The 19,357-nt window shown below is 39.6% G+C and overlaps 1 protein-coding gene and 1 pseudogene across 1 annotated transcript in view; both read right to left on the bottom strand.

Annotated features, from left to right (window-relative positions):
* The window catches only part of LOC140949654 (uncharacterized), a 460,765-nt gene that overhangs the window by 380,047 nt on the left and 61,361 nt on the right, over positions 1-19,357 (bottom strand). The window lies entirely within an intron of this gene.
* Positions 6,173-6,796, bottom strand: LOC140950327 (uncharacterized; annotated as a pseudogene).

Genomic DNA, 19,357 nt, shown 5'->3' with positions numbered 1-19,357 from the left:
CGACAATTAGCAATTAAGCACTTTAATATTCTTGAACACGAGGTGAATAGAAGAGGGATATTCGCGGCAAGGTTAATATTCCTAAAGCCACTATTCACCAAGATTAAAAATCAGTAAGGAGACCATTTAAGTTCAATGTGATTGACGGTTTTGATGGATCAATTCATGTGTGAAAATCGGTTTGTGCACAAGTTTGATCTTTACAGAATTTTCAAACATTGCGAATCAAATCGCAGTTAAAAAATCCTTTCGTAAACAATGGCCTAATGGGCTATATGGAATCGCCAGAACTTTAAATTCCGCTTCCCAGCTTGCGAAGAAAAGAAGAGCTTCGTTTTCATCTGTCAACTTGCCAAGTCAGGGAAAAAGGTTTCTTGTGCAGCTTGTGTTGTTCTTTAATAAGTGCAGACAATGGTGGCTCGGTTGCTCGAGGTAAGGCGCCGTTTCTCTGTAGTTTTCTTGACATTGACATCTCGAAATTTCGTAAATATTTGCTTTTATTTTTTTTGTCTTAAGTTGAATTTGATTTCTGGGGAAAATTCGCCTTTGAAGGAAATGTTGAGTTTACAAAACCACCACTTCTATTTAAACTGTAATTGTCAACATTCCATCGAGCGAAAAATACTGCTCAGTAAAGTTAACCGGAAAACGTTCTTTTGAATACTTTGAAGTCTTTTCTTACCTTCACAAATATGGACCCCAGGGTTTTGCCTAATTCTGAAAGGTTCTTACTCTAAAAAAATTAGCAAAACACCGAGCTAACGCATTATTTACTCGCGAGGCTAAAACACTACAAAGATCACCGAGTGTGTATCCTGAAAACGATCTTTGCTTGTAAAAGCTTTATTTGTGTAAGGTTATTTGTGTTTTTTTTCATGTTGCAAACGGTGTTGAAATAAATGCGACACTATGATAATCTCATCTGGAGTTTATTTACTTTATGTGGTTTTACCAAGCCTCATATTTTCCTCATGCATACACCTGTAATAATTAACCTTTACAGATCTTGCACCACAATGTGAAGGTAAGATTTCCATACAACCCCAAACGTAACATTTGTTATGTGTGTTAAATAATTATAAGCTTGCTGCACGTATAATAAATGTAGGGGTTTGAATGCAAATCGTACCACAGCATAATTCAAGCTTCAGGCATTCATGGATGCATAGGACCTTTTGATGTTGTGTTTGCCACTTCTTGATCCAGCAAGTTTTCTCTATTGTAGTTATAAAGAACTGGCTCACGTTCTTAAACTTCAACTTGTTTAATCAGAACATAGTGAACTCACAAGCGACCACGAGAGTAAACTGTGACAAAGCGAGCCCGAGCGCGCACATGTAAATACTAGAATCTGATTGGATAATGCAATATCGTCACACCCTTCCTTGTTTACAAAGAAAGTGTACAAACTAGATATAACATAACAGAAACAAACAACTAGCCAAGCACTAAAAAGATGATGTCACTGAACGCTCTAAACACAGTGTCTTTCAAACAATGTCTTAGTTAAAAGCTTAAACAAAGTCACTTGGATACAACAAAGTCTTTCAAATGGCTAGGTGGTCTGGAGGTCCGACCACTGCGAGTAACTGGCAAACAAACTGGCTTTACAGGCGTAGACGGCGTTGAAACATCTGCAGGATTTAGACTTGTGTTGGGTTTCTCTGCAGCAGCAGCCTCTTTAGGAGGTGGAAATTCCTGTGAAGTTCCTGGCACTGGCTCGTTAGGGGGGAGTGGGGCAGTGAACGTTCTCTCTGGCATACTGAGTGACACAGGTTCGCTACTAGAACGTACTGGCTCTTTGCTGCTTCTGAGGGGTCTCCTGTTTCTTCTGAAAACTCGCCCATCCTCAGTTCTCACATCATAAGACCTCACATCAACTTGCTTTTCTACTCGTGCCTTGTACCATCGGCCAGATCTATCTGTTGGCTTCACACGCACAACTTCTCCATTGTTTAAGGGCAGTAGTTCTTTAGCACTGATATTGTAGTATTTTGCTTGCAGCTGTTTCTTCTTGAAGAGTTTTCCTGGGACATCTTCCACTATTTTGGGCTTCAATTGTTCACTGGTAGTTGGTATCAGGGTTATAGTCCGGCGCCCGAACATCCTTTGTGCTGGGGAACTCTGTAGACCTTCAGAGGGCGTGTTTCTCCACTCTAGTAAGGCTAGGTAGATGTCTGATCTTGCAGCTTTAGATTTCTTCAATAAACTCTTGGCGGTCTTGATGGCGTTTTCTACTTTCCCGTTACTCTGTGGGTAATGGGGAGAACTGGTAACATGTTCCATGTCATAATTGCTTGCAAATTGCTGAAACTCATAGGAGTTGAATGGTGGACCATTGTCACTCATCAGCTTACTGGGGATTCCATGCCTTGAGAAGTGTCTCTGTAGGGTATGGATGACTTCGCTGGCAGTTTTGTCTTTGAGGGGGTCGATCTCAAAGTAGCTTGAATAGTAATCCACAGTACAGAGGTAGTCTCTATTATCAAAGTGACAGATGCGGAACCAACTGTTTCCCAGGGGCGGCTTGGGATCTTGTGTGAGATCAGTGGTTCTTTGGGCTGTTCTTTCTTGTAGCTGGCGCAAACTTCACACTTGGAGATGTAATCTTTAATTTCAGCTGGCATGCCAGGCCAATAGACAATTTCTCTAGCCCTGCGAAGACAGCTTTCAATACCCGTGTGTGCACCATGTAGACGCTCACGGATCTTAGGTCTAAGGCTTGACGGAATCAGGCATCGAGGACCTTTGAAGAGAACTCCATCCTGGGCTGTTAGTTCATCCCGGACGTCAAAGTAGGGGTGAAGTTCTATTGGCAGATCATCTTTCTTCTCTGGACAACCCTTTAAGATAACTTGAGTGAGGGACTGTAGGGCAGGATCTGCAGCTGTTTCTTGCTGGATCTCTACAAGCTGTGGTTCTGAGATAGCTACACGCCGGGATTTTTTTCACCGATTTCCGGCCAGAAAAAATGTCCACATTTTTTTGGCCGCCATATTGGCCGAGCAACCGTTTGATAGGGGGACTGGGGTAAAGCTTAATGAATGGCTCCCTGTGGCCACTGGGTAGTTTTGAGCGCGGCAAAATTAGATTGATCAAAACAAGCTTTTCGTGAGCTCTCCGTCGATACCAAATGTGCTGCGTATTTTGAAATATTTTTTGTTTTACGCTCTTGGGAAGACAGTATCTTTAAGTGCGTTGGATTTTCAGGCGATTTTGGGGGTAATTTAAAAAGATTTAAACGCGAACATAAGGAAATATGGGGAAGCAAAGAGCCCATGCTTGGCCGCTTCGATGTTATGGTGAGTACTTGTCCGATTCCGATTTTTGATTTTTACCCGCGTTTGCTAGCAATTCATTTTTTTCGGTAGCTAATTATGTCACCCATTGACTCAAGAGAAGTGTCATGAAGCGTTTGTTATGCTTTCTTTGCTTTCAGTATGAATGAGCGCGACGATTAAATTTTGCGTTCTGCCCATTATGGGTCGAAAGAAAGGGCAAAATCGTCGCTTCCCACTGAATACTTACCTTGAACTCAAAAGAAATCAATATCTGCAGCTTGCTGATGCTCTTGCAAACCATAAAAATTATGTGGCTAAGGCGAAGAAACTAAAGCGACTCCAGTCAAAGGTAGGATACAAATAGCTATATCAAGTTGTAAATTCTCCTAAGGAAGTATCATATTTTTCCTTCTAATTATTCAATGAGAAGTTAGGCTGATTTATTTGTCGAGGTTTATCTAATGCCTGCTTCAATTGTCTTTTAATAAAGGATATAATATACATATATATATATATATATATATATATAAATATATATATAATTTTACTGTTATAATATTTGTCAGGTGAAGACTATTGATGAGTCCATTGAGGAACTCAAAAGCGATCAGAAAACTAAGGTAAGGGCTCTATAACAGATGCAGTTGCTGTTAGTTTTTTGCCCATTTCAAATTTTATTCTTTTTTTCCCCAGATTGTTCTCCAACTAAGTAACAAAACAAAATGAAAGTGACACGATTTAAACCAAAGGAAAAAAACCTTTTTTCTGAAGTTAATTTCAATTTTTATTCTTTATTTTTACAGTAATAAGTTACTGATCAACAATGGATGGATAACTGAACATCACCACTGGCTGGTTCTTATTATAGAACATAATATAATATATATATAAGATGTGTGAAAGGTTTGAACCCAGGATTCATTTCAAAAGTAGGTTGAGTTCGATCGTCCGGGTGAACGTAGTCCTGAATAGGACTGTTGTTGTTGACATGTATAAGATCAAAAAGACATAAAGCTAGAGAATTAAAATTATTTGTTATATTTTCCTTAGAAAAATACTAACACCAAGGCCACCTTAAGTGAGCACCTTATAACCAGAAGAAAGCGCAGCCCAACGTCCTTGAATGCTCAAGGTTAAATTTCTGGCCCTGAGCGCAGTGGCAGAAGACGGTGCCAAGAGACCATGGAGGTGGCACAAGTACTTCTCGCCTATTTTGTCACAACTTCATGTCAATTGTTAAAAATCTGAGGATGGATTCTGACCCGAGGTCCCATACTTTTCAGTTACATGTGTTTGCGCACATAGCAATTAACCATCGAGATGCAGTTTCTCTCTTCAGCAGGGTTTCTATTTCAAATGAACAGGTTCTGAGTCTTCAGCAATTTTGCTCTAACTATTACAGAGCTGCTTCACTCTTTCTCACCAGCACACCAACAACCTGGACCATTGGCCTTATTGTTCCTAGTCACACTAAAGCCATCCATGAAAGGCTTGGGCTGGGACTTGGCATAAACAGCATGAAGGGTAGGGAGGCCAAGCATGTTACTTTGGCCAAATTTACCCAAAACACCCAGTTTAGTAATAGGTGGGCTCAAGTGTTTAAACATGAGTATGTGTCCCTTTTTTGGCTAAGGGAGAATGGGTGTGATGAAACTGTCCACAAAAAAACTTCAGCACTTTATGTGCCAAAAAGGTGTTCCACTTCACAGTTTTGTCATTGTGGGGAGTCCAAACAAGTCACTGAGATGAAATGCTCTTTCTGTTCTGACCCATTGAGAGCCCTTGTATGTCAATGTGTAGCAGAAGGGAAAACTAGTGCTGCAAAAGACTTATTGAGCCATTAAGATATTTTTTATATTTGCATTAGCTAAGCATATTTGTACCACCACAGTTTTATTATTATGATTATTGTGAACAGGGAAATATATAGGATGACACAGAGCTCTCAGAGCAAGATGTTCTATGGGGTAATGAAACTACAGATGAATGGCCCAGAAAAATGCCCGGAACCTTTAAAAATAATAGCAAGTTATTTTTTCCAAGGGTTATAAACGTAGAAGTTTCTCAGAACTTTATGGCTCCAGCAAAATAAGTTGCTATATTGATAACATATATAATATATATATATTTTTTTTCACAAAATTTCTAAGAGATTGTAAAATCTTATATATGAATCAAAGTGAGTTATCTTTTATATTCAAGAAAATTAATATGCAAGTACATTTCAGTTAAAGGGTTGTTGAACATCGCAATGTAGTAATATTTTTTTAATCAATTGTGCTAATTTAATGGTAGGGTGATGCTCTGTGTGATCCACAAGCTTATTTACTTTAAATAGAGTCAATTGGACTGTACACGTTCTATCTTGGATATGCAACTGTTGCCTACTTTACATATAATCGAAAGAACAAAGGCAACCAGTTACCTATTTTTCTGGAAAATCACCCACCTTATACACAAAATTATATACTCTAAAGAAGCACGTGGCCGCTTTTCAATTATCAACAGATGGGAAAGTCTCAAAATAATTTTGTTCCAATGTCATGTAGTTATACATGTTTCATCAAATTTTGAGTGGAAAACCTAACATATATATTTCTTAATATGTTATGAAATACCATATGCAAAATATATCTTAATATATTAATATATAACATTTATGAAAAAATCAGATTAAAAATAGTATAATGTTCTATTGTTCTCTTTCTTAATATGTCATGAAATACCATATGCAGAATATATCTTTATATATTAATATGTAACATTTATGAAAACATCAGATTAAAAATAGTATATTGTTCTATAAATGTATAACAAAATATGATAATAAAACTGTATTGAAGACTGGTATCACGATATCTCTGCTGTCGTGTAGGATTCCAGTGTGTATCTTACATATGCTGAGGCCAGCCATGTTCATTCCAACAACCATAGTAAAAATCAAATGTTATCATTTCCTTATGAAAACAATATTTCACGCCAAATTGTTTATCCTCGTTAATAATGGCTTCGACGCGCTTTCCCCCTTTCACTCTTCTTTTCAAAAAGCTTCCTCGGTCCATACTCTGATCAGTCAAATCAGAAAACAAATTTCTGACTCTGATATGTGAAGTAAACGCAAGTACACAATTTTTTTGTGTTTTCACGCTTATAACACCAAAACTTGCGCGAGAAACAGTTGCCGCTACCATGTCAAAAAGTTCTTTCGGAAGTTTGTCTTCCACGATTACTTGCCAAGGGTGTTTTACGAAACATCTAGGGGTCATTCGTCGCTGGAACTGTTTCATCCAGCCCATCGCCTGCCTTTGTCACATAGGGTAGAAATCTCCGACCGTGTGTCTGATTCCACCGGGTCTCTCGAAATGACGGAGCGAAATTGGCCGTAGCAGAGACCTAAATTCTCCCAAGGCATCTCGCACTTTCTTTTTATCAATACCGTTGTCCAGTAGCTCCGCTTCAGCGATGGCCAGAGCACCTCGAACTGTATTGGAAAATACGCCACTTGCGTCCGCCATTTTTTTTAGTTTCAGAAACCTGGTTGGTGTTAACCGCTGACAGTTAATCTGCGCCGGCGATTTGGCCGCTTTTTGCTCAAAAAAATCCCAGCGTGCTAGGAAATCGACAGCATGGATCCGCTCGGCCTCTTTTTCAGTAGAGGAGCGGTCCGTGGTTGGCAGGTAAGCACGGGACAAAGTATCTGCTAGATACATTTCAGGACCTGGCTTTTAACGAATCTCAACATTGTACTGTTGTAGTCTCAGGAGTAGGCGCTGGAGTCGTTTCGGTGCTGATGCTAGTGGTTTCTTGCAAATAGTCTCCAATGGCTTATGGTCAGACCAAAGAACAACTCTTCTACCATAGACAAAGTGATGGTTACGCTCCACTCCAAATACTTGGGCTAATAGTTCTTTCTCTATTTGAGAATAGTTCTTCTCACTGGCTGTGAGAGCTCTACTTGAGTATGATACAGGTTGCCCATCCTGCATCAACACAAATCCTATACTACTGGAAGATGCATCTCCCTGACCTTCCACAGGTTCAGCAGAATTTAAATACCTCAGGACTGGAGCTGAAGTGACAGCATGCTTGATACTTTGAAATGCTTCTTCTTGTACTGCTGACCAACTCCATTCAACGTCCTTGTGAGTTAATCTTCTCAGTGGCTCACAATATTCTGAGAGCTTACTTAGGAACTTGGACAGGTAGTTCACTAGGCCTACCAGTCTTCTAACTGCAGCTACATCGTTTGGTCTTTCCATTTTCAGTATGGCATCAACTTTCCTTGGGTCGGGTTTCACTCCTTCAGGTGTAAGGACATGACCAATAAAGGGCGTTTCTGAACACTTCAGTTGTAGCTTCTCTCGGTTAAGCTTAAAATTTCGCTCTCTACACCTGTCTAACAGCTTCAGTAAATTGGCATCATGATCTTCCACAGCTTCATCAATGCTTGCACCACGGCCTGTAATAAGGATGTCATCTGCGATCTTGTATATTCCATTCAGGCCCTCTAAATTCTGATCCAGTTTTCTTTGGAAGCATTCAGGTGCAGGAGAAATTCCAAAAGGCATTCGCAAATATCGGTACCGGCCCCAAGGGGTTTGGAATGTAGTCAGCTTGCTGGATTCTTCATCTAACTGTATCTGCAAGAAGCCATCTTTAAGGTCTGCTTTTGAAAACACTTTAACATTGGTTAACTCAGGGAGTATGTCTTCAATGACTGGAAGCGGATAGTGACTTCTTTTCAGGGCTTTATTGAGATGCTGAGGGTCAATGCATACTCTAAGCTTCCCGTTAGGTTTCTTTGTAACAACTAGACTAGACACCCAGTCGGTTGGTTCTTCTTCCTTGACTATAACAATTGCTTTCTCCAGGCGAGTCAACTCATCTTTTAACCTATTCTTCAATGTTAGAGGCACGCGACGAGCAGGCATAATTGCAGGTGCAACAGTCATATCTACTTCCAGGTGAAGAGCTCCTTCCATACATCCTAAGCCTTTGAATACGTCACTGTAAGAAGCAGTAACTTTCTCCATGGTTAGACCTTGACAGTCAGTTTTAACCACAGTTTTATTAACATTTAGGATGTTTTCATGCTGAACAGTGATCAGTCCCATCTCCTGTGCTGATGTAGAACCAAGGAGTGGAGTGTAATCTTCATCAATGACCACAAACTGAACACAGTACTTCTTCTGATTTTTCGGGTTGCGCAACTGGATTTTTGCAACACCCAGTACCCTCAGACTAGCTTTAGAGTAGGTGGTTAATTTTACTTCGGTTGTGTCAACCACAGTATCTTTTGGCAGAAATTTACGAGGTAACACAGGTACCTGGTATGATATTCGTGGAAGGTTGTGTGACTATTGAAACAAAGGAACAATAAACAATTATGTCACTTATTCAAACTTAAGCTTAAAATGCGCAGATTTTTATCTGGAAGACATTAAAATTAGAATTTTTGAACATATAAGCTAGGTTTTGTTACATTTACGAAACGAAAAAAAAAAAAAAAGAACTGCAGTGAATCGTCTAAACAAATGCATTTGGGTAGACATTACAACTTTCTGTACAGACTAGTATTTGACGAAATCTTTTACATTAAGATAAAAATTGGCATTTAATGTCCGAAAACCTTGTTTTACTTTCTAATAAGTAAAGACGCGTAACGAAGCGATCTTGGAATCGAATCCCAAGTCTGCCCGAATTTCAGTTCTCAGCCATATCATGAATAACCAACGGTTGCCACTTTCTCGTTATTGTTGTAGTAGTAGGTAGTAGGTAGTAGTAGTAGTAGTAGTAGTAGTAGTAGTAGTAGTAGTAGTAGTAGTAGTAGTAGTAGTAGTAGTAGTAGTAGTAGCAGCAGCAGTAGTAGTACTACTACTAGTAGTAGTAGTTGTTGTTGTTTCTAAATCCTGTTATGTTTTAAGAAGATTATTGAATGTTTCTACTTGTTTGAAATTCTATAAATTAAAAATTCACGTTTACTTTTTTACATAATTTTTCTTATTGATGACCGTCTCTAAACTTCACTGAAATTTGAAAATCAAATTTGTCGAGATTTTTCATTAAAATAGAATGAGTTGTCCTTGAGAAAGACACTTAACTGAGCTCAAGAAACTTTCTAAAAAGGAAGAGGTAATTATAACGATGGAAAAATGATCAAAACCCTGCACCAACTCTTTCATGATTACTTCGAATCTAATGATATATCGCCGCTTTTTCTTTAATCTGCTCAAAGTACAGTCTCGCTAATGAAAAGTATTTTGTAAATCAGACAGTCTTATTTTCCATTGCCACCGACTTCGCCGTACTCTAGAAGTGCCAAAAGGGAGTTTAAGATACCACGACGGCGACGGCGGCAAAAACGTCGCTTAAAAAGTGACTTCTCGATCTATGAAACTTTAGCGCAATTATTCCAACTCAGTCACTATGTTTAATGTAGGCGAACTCTCCTGGAGTTTAATTCTCAAGAAAAATATCCAGGTTTACAAAGAGTAAGAGAGATTCGTTGTCGTATGTTCACGTTGTCGATAAAACGTGAAATTAGGCAATTCACGTCGTAGTCGTGCAGTGACGGCAAAGAAATTTACAAAATTTGCACTTGCATAGTTGTTGTTTTGCTAATCTTAACGAATTGCTTTTTGACGTTCTCGTTGCCGTCGCCGTAGTGGCATCTTAAACTCCCCAAATATCAGATTCCATCCCGTAAAACTGTTTGTTTAACATATTTTAATTTTTATTTGTACGTGCGAACATTTTACTTTTGTTCTCGAGTTTGTTTTATTTTTGCCACTTCAAATCGTATATATTAAGTCAGATTTTTTTTCTTTTTATCTTGTCACTCGATAATGGTGTCATGGCCACATCGAAACGCTCTGTTTAACTGTTTTCTTTAATTTTCATTGTCGATGTAGTAAACTTTGGAGTGTAAGAAAATGTATAAATATAATTATCATACTTACAGACCTTATCATGGTTTTGGAAGCCATTATGTCAAATATTCTTGCCAAATATGCCAGAGGAATTTCAGAAAAATCGTTGGAGCAGAAGTCCGTAATTAAACGTCGCTCAAGATTTAGCTGTGAAATTGTTTTGGAATTTCAAAAATAAATTACTATCAGGTAGAAGGAGACACCATTTTCAATTTTCGGGACAAATAAATTCAATGTTTGCTAACTGGTGGCTCCTTCTACCTGATAGAAACTTATTTGTGAAATTTCAAGCAATTTCACAGCTGAATTTTGAGCGAATTTTAGTTACGGACTTCTGCTTCAACGATTTTCTGAAAAATCTCCGACATATTTATTATATCAATAAAAGCCGATAACAGAAATTTCAGTAAAAAATATCAGCAAAATTTTTACTATGCGCAATTTTTTTTTAACAGTAGGGTCGTTTTAAGAGCTAATTTCTCAAGAAACATTTACCATCAATGAAATCGGAATATTTCACATTATTACCGCACGACTTCTGTTGTTCTTAGCAAAGTTTCGCAGCCATCGCTTTAAAACGAAAAAGTTATAACGGAAACTTCTTCACAGCTAAATGCTTCAGTATTAATGACGGAGCCACCTTAACCGACCACGAATTATGAGCCCGGGAATCATAGTAAAAAACATATCGAAACAATCTGAATGTAAGTCGCGCGAAGTTTGGCGTGCGAGATTTCTGGACATGAGTTGTCGCCAATTACGTCATACTTCTCATCTATCATATCTTCGACCACAATCAAATACCAACTTTTACCCATCTTCGTTTATCCCACGCACAAATCCCTGAATGGAAGTCATTACCATTAATTCGCGCTGTGCAACCTCAACCCAGTCATTTGACAATGGCATATCTAATTTACACATTTCAAGGATTATTAACACTAGCCACTATTACAACTAAGACCGCTGATCATACTCCTCTATCATATATATCCCGCATGGGAGGTTGATACGGTTATCAATTTAGCTTTAGATTTACATTACGAAGACGTTGAGATAAATATGTGTGTTCTACTTTATAAGGCATTGCAAGGCGAATCAACCATCTGTATCAATGATCTCTTAATTACGAACAAGTCAGTGCACGGTAAAGAGACGAGACACGGTCAATATAACTTCGTATGCTTCAGGCGTATGCCCAAAGTTTTGACACATCGGATCACTCACCGTTTCTGGGAACGGAGTCATCTTTCTACCGACGCTCAAAAATAAATAAATACACGCGAAGGCTCCTCAAGACTCGACGAGGACGTCTCGATATCACTTTATGACCTTACGAGGATTACTCTATAACACAGGATGACTCGCCGAGGATGACTCGATGAGGCACCATTACTTCATGAGACATGTTGACTCGACGAGGACGACTCAAGGAGGGTGACTCGACGAGGGTGACTCAACGAGGGGATGACTCGAAGGGGACGACTAGGCGAGGATCACTCGACGAGGCGAGATGATTCGACGAGACTACTCTGAGTCAGGGTTATTTTTTTTCAATCATTTGAAATGTTCAGTCTATTATTAATGACATTTATGGCCAATCCATTGTTCTTAATATTACAGACACATTTCATTTCATTTAGTATAATTATATTGTCAGCCTTCTTGCCTGCCAATTTTGTAACCTGAATGATAATGGTGTTGATGGTTTTTCTCCATTTTATTTCAAGATCACGAGTTTAATGCAACTAACTGCAGGCATAGACATTCATGCGCTTTCTCTCCATGCGTTCAAATTTATTTTTCCACCTTCTAATGTTTACAAAAGACTGTGTATAAAGAGAGATAGAGAGTACCAACGGTTATATGGGAGTCCCGAAAATCTTGATAATGAGTTAGAGTCACTATTTAAAAGAGCTGTGTCGCTAAATTTACCGCCAAATTGAGTAAAACATAAAAAATTAGCTGCTCAAAACATGAAAAAGCGGTTATAAATAACAAAGCAACAACAGATGGAGTAGAGGAACGGATGGAGAAAGTTGAAAAACATTCAGACAAAAACCGGGAAGGTTTTTATCTATTGCTTCTGCACCAGAGAATATCTGTGAAATAAGGGTCTGACATTGTCCGCGGATTAGGATTACACTTTTTCTTCCTATAACAATACACTTTATACAGGTGTTTATAAGAATATCGAGCTGAAGAATATTTTAAGACTAAACCCCCGGCGGAGAGTGTGAGAAAGATAAAATTTTGTGGTTCAAAACCAGTAAATACAATACAATTATATATTTTCAACTTATTCTATTCTCCAAACGGTGAAATTTGCAACAAAACGAAACTGAAAAATTACCCTTACTATAATATATAAAACCCCAATATATTCAGTTTCTACTATCAGGTCATGGGCTTTCCTCGTCGCACTTGCGAATTAAATTCAGAATAGACGCATAGACGGTATAATTTTTGTTTTCCCTTTATTTAGCACTAAGCTTGCCTTACATTAAAAAAAGTGTAACCCTACTTTTTAAGTAAGTTCATCTGCAAGTTAAAATTAGCTAAGGGCCTAATGGGAAAAGCTCTTTCGCCATGATCATACAGATGGCATTAGTTTTGCACACGAAACTTTGCAAAATTTCCACTTCAAATCAGAAACGCATTATACTGTTGTAATCATGAAAGGGAACTTGCAAAATTTCAAATTTGAACTCATAGGGCCTTTTTTCATGAAGGTGGGGGAACCCAGGAAGGTGAGGTAACCCGCCTGTCCATATAATCTCTCATTTTAATTTGATTAACAATAGAAAGCAACAGGACTGAAAGTTGCAGCAAGAGCAGCAAGTGAGTGCAGAAAAGCCAAAACACGTGGTTTGCTAACATGTTTCTTGTTCACGTGTTAAATGGGTAGTAAGATTGCATGTAGAGGAGGGTTCTTTTCTAACCCCACCTAAGCGGGTTACCCCACCTACCTCGGGTCCCCCACCTCCATTTACTGTCAAACTCAGAAAAAGGTGAACGCCTGGAAATTTTCGCGCGCGCCTTATTGGAAATTTTATCGCAACACATTAACATTCCATAAAAATTTCTGATTTGTGAGTGTCACAGTAATAGTGATATAATCATCAAAGCCCGGTACTTTGAGGGAAAAAGAAAACAAGCTTAGCAACTCGACAAATAGTGTATAACACAATCTAGGAATCAGTCGTCATCCAAACGAGAAACAACGACGGTCAAAGCTGTTGGCTCATTGTCAAAGTGGAAAAATGGAACTGTTTCTTTGAGTAAACTAATTAGATTATTTAAGCGCACATTTTGTTCATTTGTCTATTCCATATTTTTAAAGTTAATCATAACTATAGCAAAATTCTCAAATCTGATTGGCAATCAACTGCCATGCTTCTAGCACTAACAGGAAAGTACGCGCGCACTTAAATGGCCTTTTTTTCACTGCTTGGAATTTCTTGTGTTTTGATTTAAAAATAGAGCCTTATATTATCACAAATTTTGTTAAATTTAAGATTAATCGGTAGGAGAACTTCATGTAGTCTAATTCGGTCTGTAATCATACTAAAAAATTATTGGATGAGGTTTTTGTGATAATCAAGGTCGAGGTAAAAATCATACACCGCGGTCATACATGACATGATTAGCCGTGACGTCGAGTGTAGATGACGTCCCAAGCGCTGCTTTCGAAATCTCACTGCATGCTTTCGGCCAATTACAAATGAGGTAGTGAGTTGAATGTACAATAACAGACCAAATTGGACTTCACTCGGTCCTCTTCCTATTAGAAATTAAACACTTAAGAAATCGGAAATTAAAAAATGCCAAGCTTCTTTGTTTTTCGTTGTTTTCCCCTATGAAAAATAAAAAATTTAATCTTACATCGCCATATGTAACCGCCAAGGCACGGGTTGTTTCCAAAGCAGCTTTCTGGTTTGGAAAATTCAAGAGGAGTGCTTAACGGCTCTTTTGCGTGTTCTTGCCCTATTCTCAAGTCATTTGGGCTTGTACGTTTGATAAACATAATGAGGACTGTCCTATGAAAGGGGTTATAGGTCACTACCGCTATAAAAAATTACTGTAATTTAATAATCTAAAGTACCAGTAAATACTGATTTTCGAGACTGCGTATGGTAGGTGTGCATCACATTGAAAGAAGGAAACCCTAGGCACGAAGTACAGAAACTGATTTCTTTTTTTTTTGATAAATCGCTCATTTCGTGGCCTAAGCACTTATACTGTGATCATCAACAACCAGCTACAACGTAAACAAAAACAATATTCTAACGAATGTGCTATTTTTTGCACGGAAGAGAAAGAAAAAAAATTCTAGCAACAAATTCCCAGTAACATGTACTGTACCTTTTTCTGTGACACCTGCTTCCCCTTTTGGCCTCTTTGCCTCAGGTGGAACTTAATGTTTAATACCAAAAAAAAAAATTACTATCACCAAAAACTACATATTCAGTTTCTTTACTAGGCAAAGGAAAATGGTTTGACTTGTTTTGTTGTAGTGTGGGAATGACAGCTAAAGGTATACAGAAAGTTGAATTAACTTAATTCCATACCTACACCTCGCATGGCATCATCATCCTTTCTTTCATCTACAAAGTCATTTAAATAGAAAATATAAGAAAAAGTCCAAAGAAAATCAAGTAACCTGAATTTTTAATATACACGTAACATAATGATAAAGAAATTTAATGTGCATGAGTAGACTAGCTTCAAATTCAGCTCCAAACGAAATATCAAACGAAAATTAATTAAATGGCTCATTGACTTTTATGAATCTTCATCTTTTGACAACCTGTTTATTATTATTGATCTAGGATTGCTTTAAACTAATGAGAGATGTTTTTTTTTTTTCGCAAGCTCTGAGCTGGGTCACTAAGAACTTTTTAATTTATCACGGAGTCTGTTCGACTCATTTTATGCATGGGACTTGAAGATTTCATTAATTTCCACGTCACCACTTCATATCACGTATACAAACGTTATCTTTGGAAGTCTTACCGGGTAAGGTTGAGGACAAATCCTCAGGGCCCTTTGGCAATGATCCTCTTAAGGAAACCTGTGCAAAACAAGGACGCAACATCAGCCCACTGTACACACTGCGTAATTTCTATGTGATGTTTCTTAATCTAAACATAAATTGGACCAATACTAGAACGCTTTCTAATATATCATGATACTGTTGTAATCATGAAAAGCAAGGTGCTAAATTTCAAATTTGCTAATATATAGATTTAGCCAAGCCTAAAAGCGGAGCTCCCGATTTCATTACAATAATAATAACGATAATAATGATGATGATGAAGATCGTTTTATTCACACTGGTACACAATACGATATAACCTCGTTGCAAATACTGATACCCCCCAGTCGGTATCGGGATGTAGTCTAGCCTACGTGTAGGCGCAACCCACTCCCGACAAAGGAAGAAGAGGAGTCAAAGAAAACTACGAAAAAAGTACAACGTAGTTAGATAAGGTTTAAAGAGCAGGAAAGAAAAAGGTCTTAAAAGTTGAAACTAAAACTAAAACTCTATAACTTTAAAACAGCACAAGAAAAGATTAACTTATCCAAGGTGAATTCAAACAACAAAGTTATATCTACCTGGAGTTTTGAAAACCGGGTTGCCTGAAATCTTAAGTCAAGTCCAGCACATTGCAGGCAATCTTTTAAAACTTAATTTGCTTAAAGCCCTGATACTTTTAGTGTAAAAATAACAATCTCGCTCTTCAGGACTAACCACCCTCACCTCTTAACCATGGGCTTCAAATAACTTCCTGCAAGTGACAGAAATCAGTGCAAATTCCAGAAAATTTGCACGAGGGGGGCAACAGTCCGTCCCGTAGGGACGGGCTGTTGCCCCCGTTGGCCCAGATAATATTTTTTGAGGGGGGCTTCCGTCAAACTAAGTGTCATGTTGTTGCACAGACACAGGGCTATCATCTGGTATGCATTTGGGGTAGCCTGGTTAAATTCCAGGGGGATGGGGTTGTTGTAAAGACTATGCTTTGTGCTAGAGTGCAGATTCGCTGGGTTTTTGTAGCTGGGCTTACCCCTGTCTTTCAAAGCTCAATGTCTCCCTCAAATTAAGGTGGGGTTGTGTCTGGCTGGGTGTCATGTTGTTGCACAGACACAGGGCTATCATCTGGTATGCATTTGGGGTAGCCTGGTTAAATTTCAGGGGGGTGGGGTTGTTGTAAAGACTATGCTTTGTGCTAGAGTGCAGATTCGCTGGGTTTTTGTAGCTGGGCTTACCCCTGTCTTTCAAAGCTAAATGTCTCCCTCAAATTAAGGTGGGGTTGTGTCTGGCTGGGTGTCATGTTGTTGCACAGACACAGGGCTATCATCTGGTATGCATTTGGGGTAGCCTGGTTAAATTCCAGGGGGGTGGGGTTGTTGTAAACACTATGCTTTGTGCTAGAGTGCAGATTCGCTGGGTTTTTGTAGCTGGGCTTACCCCTGTCTTTCAAAGCTCAATGTCTCCCTCAAATTAAGAGGGGGTTGTGTCTGGCTGGGTGTCATGTTGTTGCACAGACACAGGGCTATCATCTGGTATGCATTTGGGGTAGCCTGAATAAATTCCAGGGGGATGGGGTTGTTGTAAAGACTATGCTTTGTGCTAGAGTGCAGATTCGCTGGGTTTTTGTAGCTGGGCTTACCCCTGTCTTTCAAAGCTCAATGTCTCCCTCAAATTAAGGTGGGGTTGTGTCTGGCTGGGTGTCATGTTGTTGCACAGACACAGGGCTATCATCTGGTATGCATTTGGGGTAGCCTGGTTAAATTCCAGGGGGGTGGGGTTGTTGTAAAGACTATGCTTTGTGCTAGAGGGCGGATTCGCTGAGTTTTTGTACCGGGGCTACCCCTGTCTTTCAAAGGTCAATGTCTCACTCAAAGTAAGGGGGGGTTGTGTCTGGCTGGGTGCCATGTTGTTGCACAGACACAGGGCTATCATCTGGTATGCATTTGGGGTAGCCTGGTTAAATTCCAGGGGGGTGGGGTTGTTGTAAAGACTATGCTTTGTGCTAGAGTGCAGATTCGCTGGGTTTTTGTAGCTGGGCTTACCCCTGTCTTTCAAAGCTCAATGTCTCCCTCAAATTAAGGGGGGGTTGTGTCTGGCTGGGTGTCATGTTGTTGCACAGACACAGGGCTATCATCTGGTATGCATTTGGGGTAGCCTGGTTAAATTCCAGGGGGGTGGGGTTGTTGTAAAGTTTGATGTGTTTTTGCACTCTTATGCAGTTTGTTTGTGCTGTTTGCATGCAAGCAATGACCCACCCTGTTGATAATGTTCCTAGTCAGCAAGCAGTTGAACTGCTGGTTTTAGGACTTGGTATTGTTGAGCAGTGTTGGCTTAGATTGTTTTTGGGAGACCAGCTTCAATTAAATATGGGGTGAACTGGGGAATTGGCTTTGCAATCGGTGACACCGACACTGAAAATTGCTTCTTAAAATGCCTTATTTTCCAGATTAATGAGGAAAACTTCACTTTTGTTACTTTCAAGACAGATGATTCTATCAAATGGAAGCTCATGTATTCAATAATTTCTTTTTGAGGTGAGATTTTACTTTTCAAGTAACAAGGGCCATCAAATTAACAATCAGTGTGAGAGACTGACATTTTTTAGTAGCCCGGTTTTCAAAAAACCAGGTATATATCTCCAGGGATTCACCATCCAAATGCCTCTTTCACTGTAAAAAATAAAAATGTTAGTAGGAATTGACAGTTAAGATGCAGAAAGGTCAATAATTGGAGATATCTACCTGGAGTTTTGAAAACCGGGTTGCCTGAAATCTTAAGTCAAGTCCAGCACATTGCAGGCAATCTTTTAAAACTTAATTTGCTTAAAGCCCTGATACTTTTAGTGTAAAAATAACAATCTCGCTCTTCAGGACTAACCACCCTCACCTCTTAACCATGGGCTTCAAATAACTTCCTGCAAGTGACAGAAATCAGTGCAAATTCCAGAAAATTTGCACGAGGGGGGCAACAGTCCGTCCCGTAGGGACGGGCTGTTGCCCCCGTTGGCCCAGATAATATTTTTTGAGGGGGGCTTCCGTCAAACTAAGTGTCATGTTGTTGCACAGACACAGGGCTATCATCTGGTATGCATTTGGGGTAGCCTGGTTAAATTCCAGGGGGATGGGGTTGTTGTAAAGACTATGCTTTGTGCTAGAGTGTAGATTCGCTGGGTTTTTGTAGCTGGGCTTACCCCTGTCTTTCAAAGCTCAATGTCTCCCTCAAATTAAGGTGGGGTTGTGTCTGGCTGGGTGTCATGTTGTTGCACAGACACAGGGCTATCATCTGGTATGCATTTGGGGTAGCCTGGTTAAATTCCAGGGGGGTGGGGTTGTTGTAAAGACTATGCTTTGTGCTAGAGTGCAGATTCGCTGGGTTTTTGTAGCTGGGCTTACCCCTGTCTTTCAAAGCTCAATGTCTCCCTCAAATTAAGGAGGGGTTGTGTCTGGCTGGGTGTCATGTTGTTGCACAGACACAGGGCTATCATCTGGTATGCATTTGGGGTAGCCTGGTTAAATTCCAGGGGGATGGGGTTGTTGTAAAGACTATGCTTTGTGCTAGAGTGCAGATTCGCTGGGTTTTTGTAGCTGGGCTTACCCCTGTCTTTCAAAGCTCAATGTCTCCCTCAAATTAAGGTGGGGTTGTGTCTGGCTGGGTGTCATGTTGTTGCACAGACACAGGGCTATCATCTGGTATGCATTTGGGGTAGCCTGGTTAAATTCCAGGGGGGTGGGGTTGTTGTAAAGACTATGCTTTGTGCTAGAGGGCGGATTCGCTGAGTTTTTGTACCGGGGCTACCCCTGTCTTTCAAAGGTCAATGTCTCACTCAAAGTAAGGGGGGGTTGTGTCTGGCTGGGTGCCATGTTGTTGCACAGACACAGGGCTATCATCTGGTATGCATTTGGGGTAGCCTGGTTAAATTCCAGGGGGGTGGGGTTGTTGTAAAGACTATGCTTTGTGCTAGAGTGCAGATTCGCTGGGTTTTTGTAGCTGGGCTTACCCCTGTCTTTCAAAGCTCAATGTCTCCCTCAAATTAAGGTGGGGTTGTGTCTGGCTGGGTGTCATGTTGTTGCACAGACACAGGGCTATCATCTGGTATGCATTTGGGGTAGCCT

This window comes from Porites lutea, chromosome 10 (genome assembly GCF_958299795.1).
Source record: "Porites lutea chromosome 10, jaPorLute2.1, whole genome shotgun sequence".
Lineage (NCBI taxonomy): Eukaryota > Metazoa > Cnidaria > Anthozoa > Scleractinia > Poritidae > Porites > Porites lutea.
The sequence above is the reverse complement of the archived record's forward strand: the minus strand, read 5'-3'. Positions and strand labels throughout refer to the sequence as shown.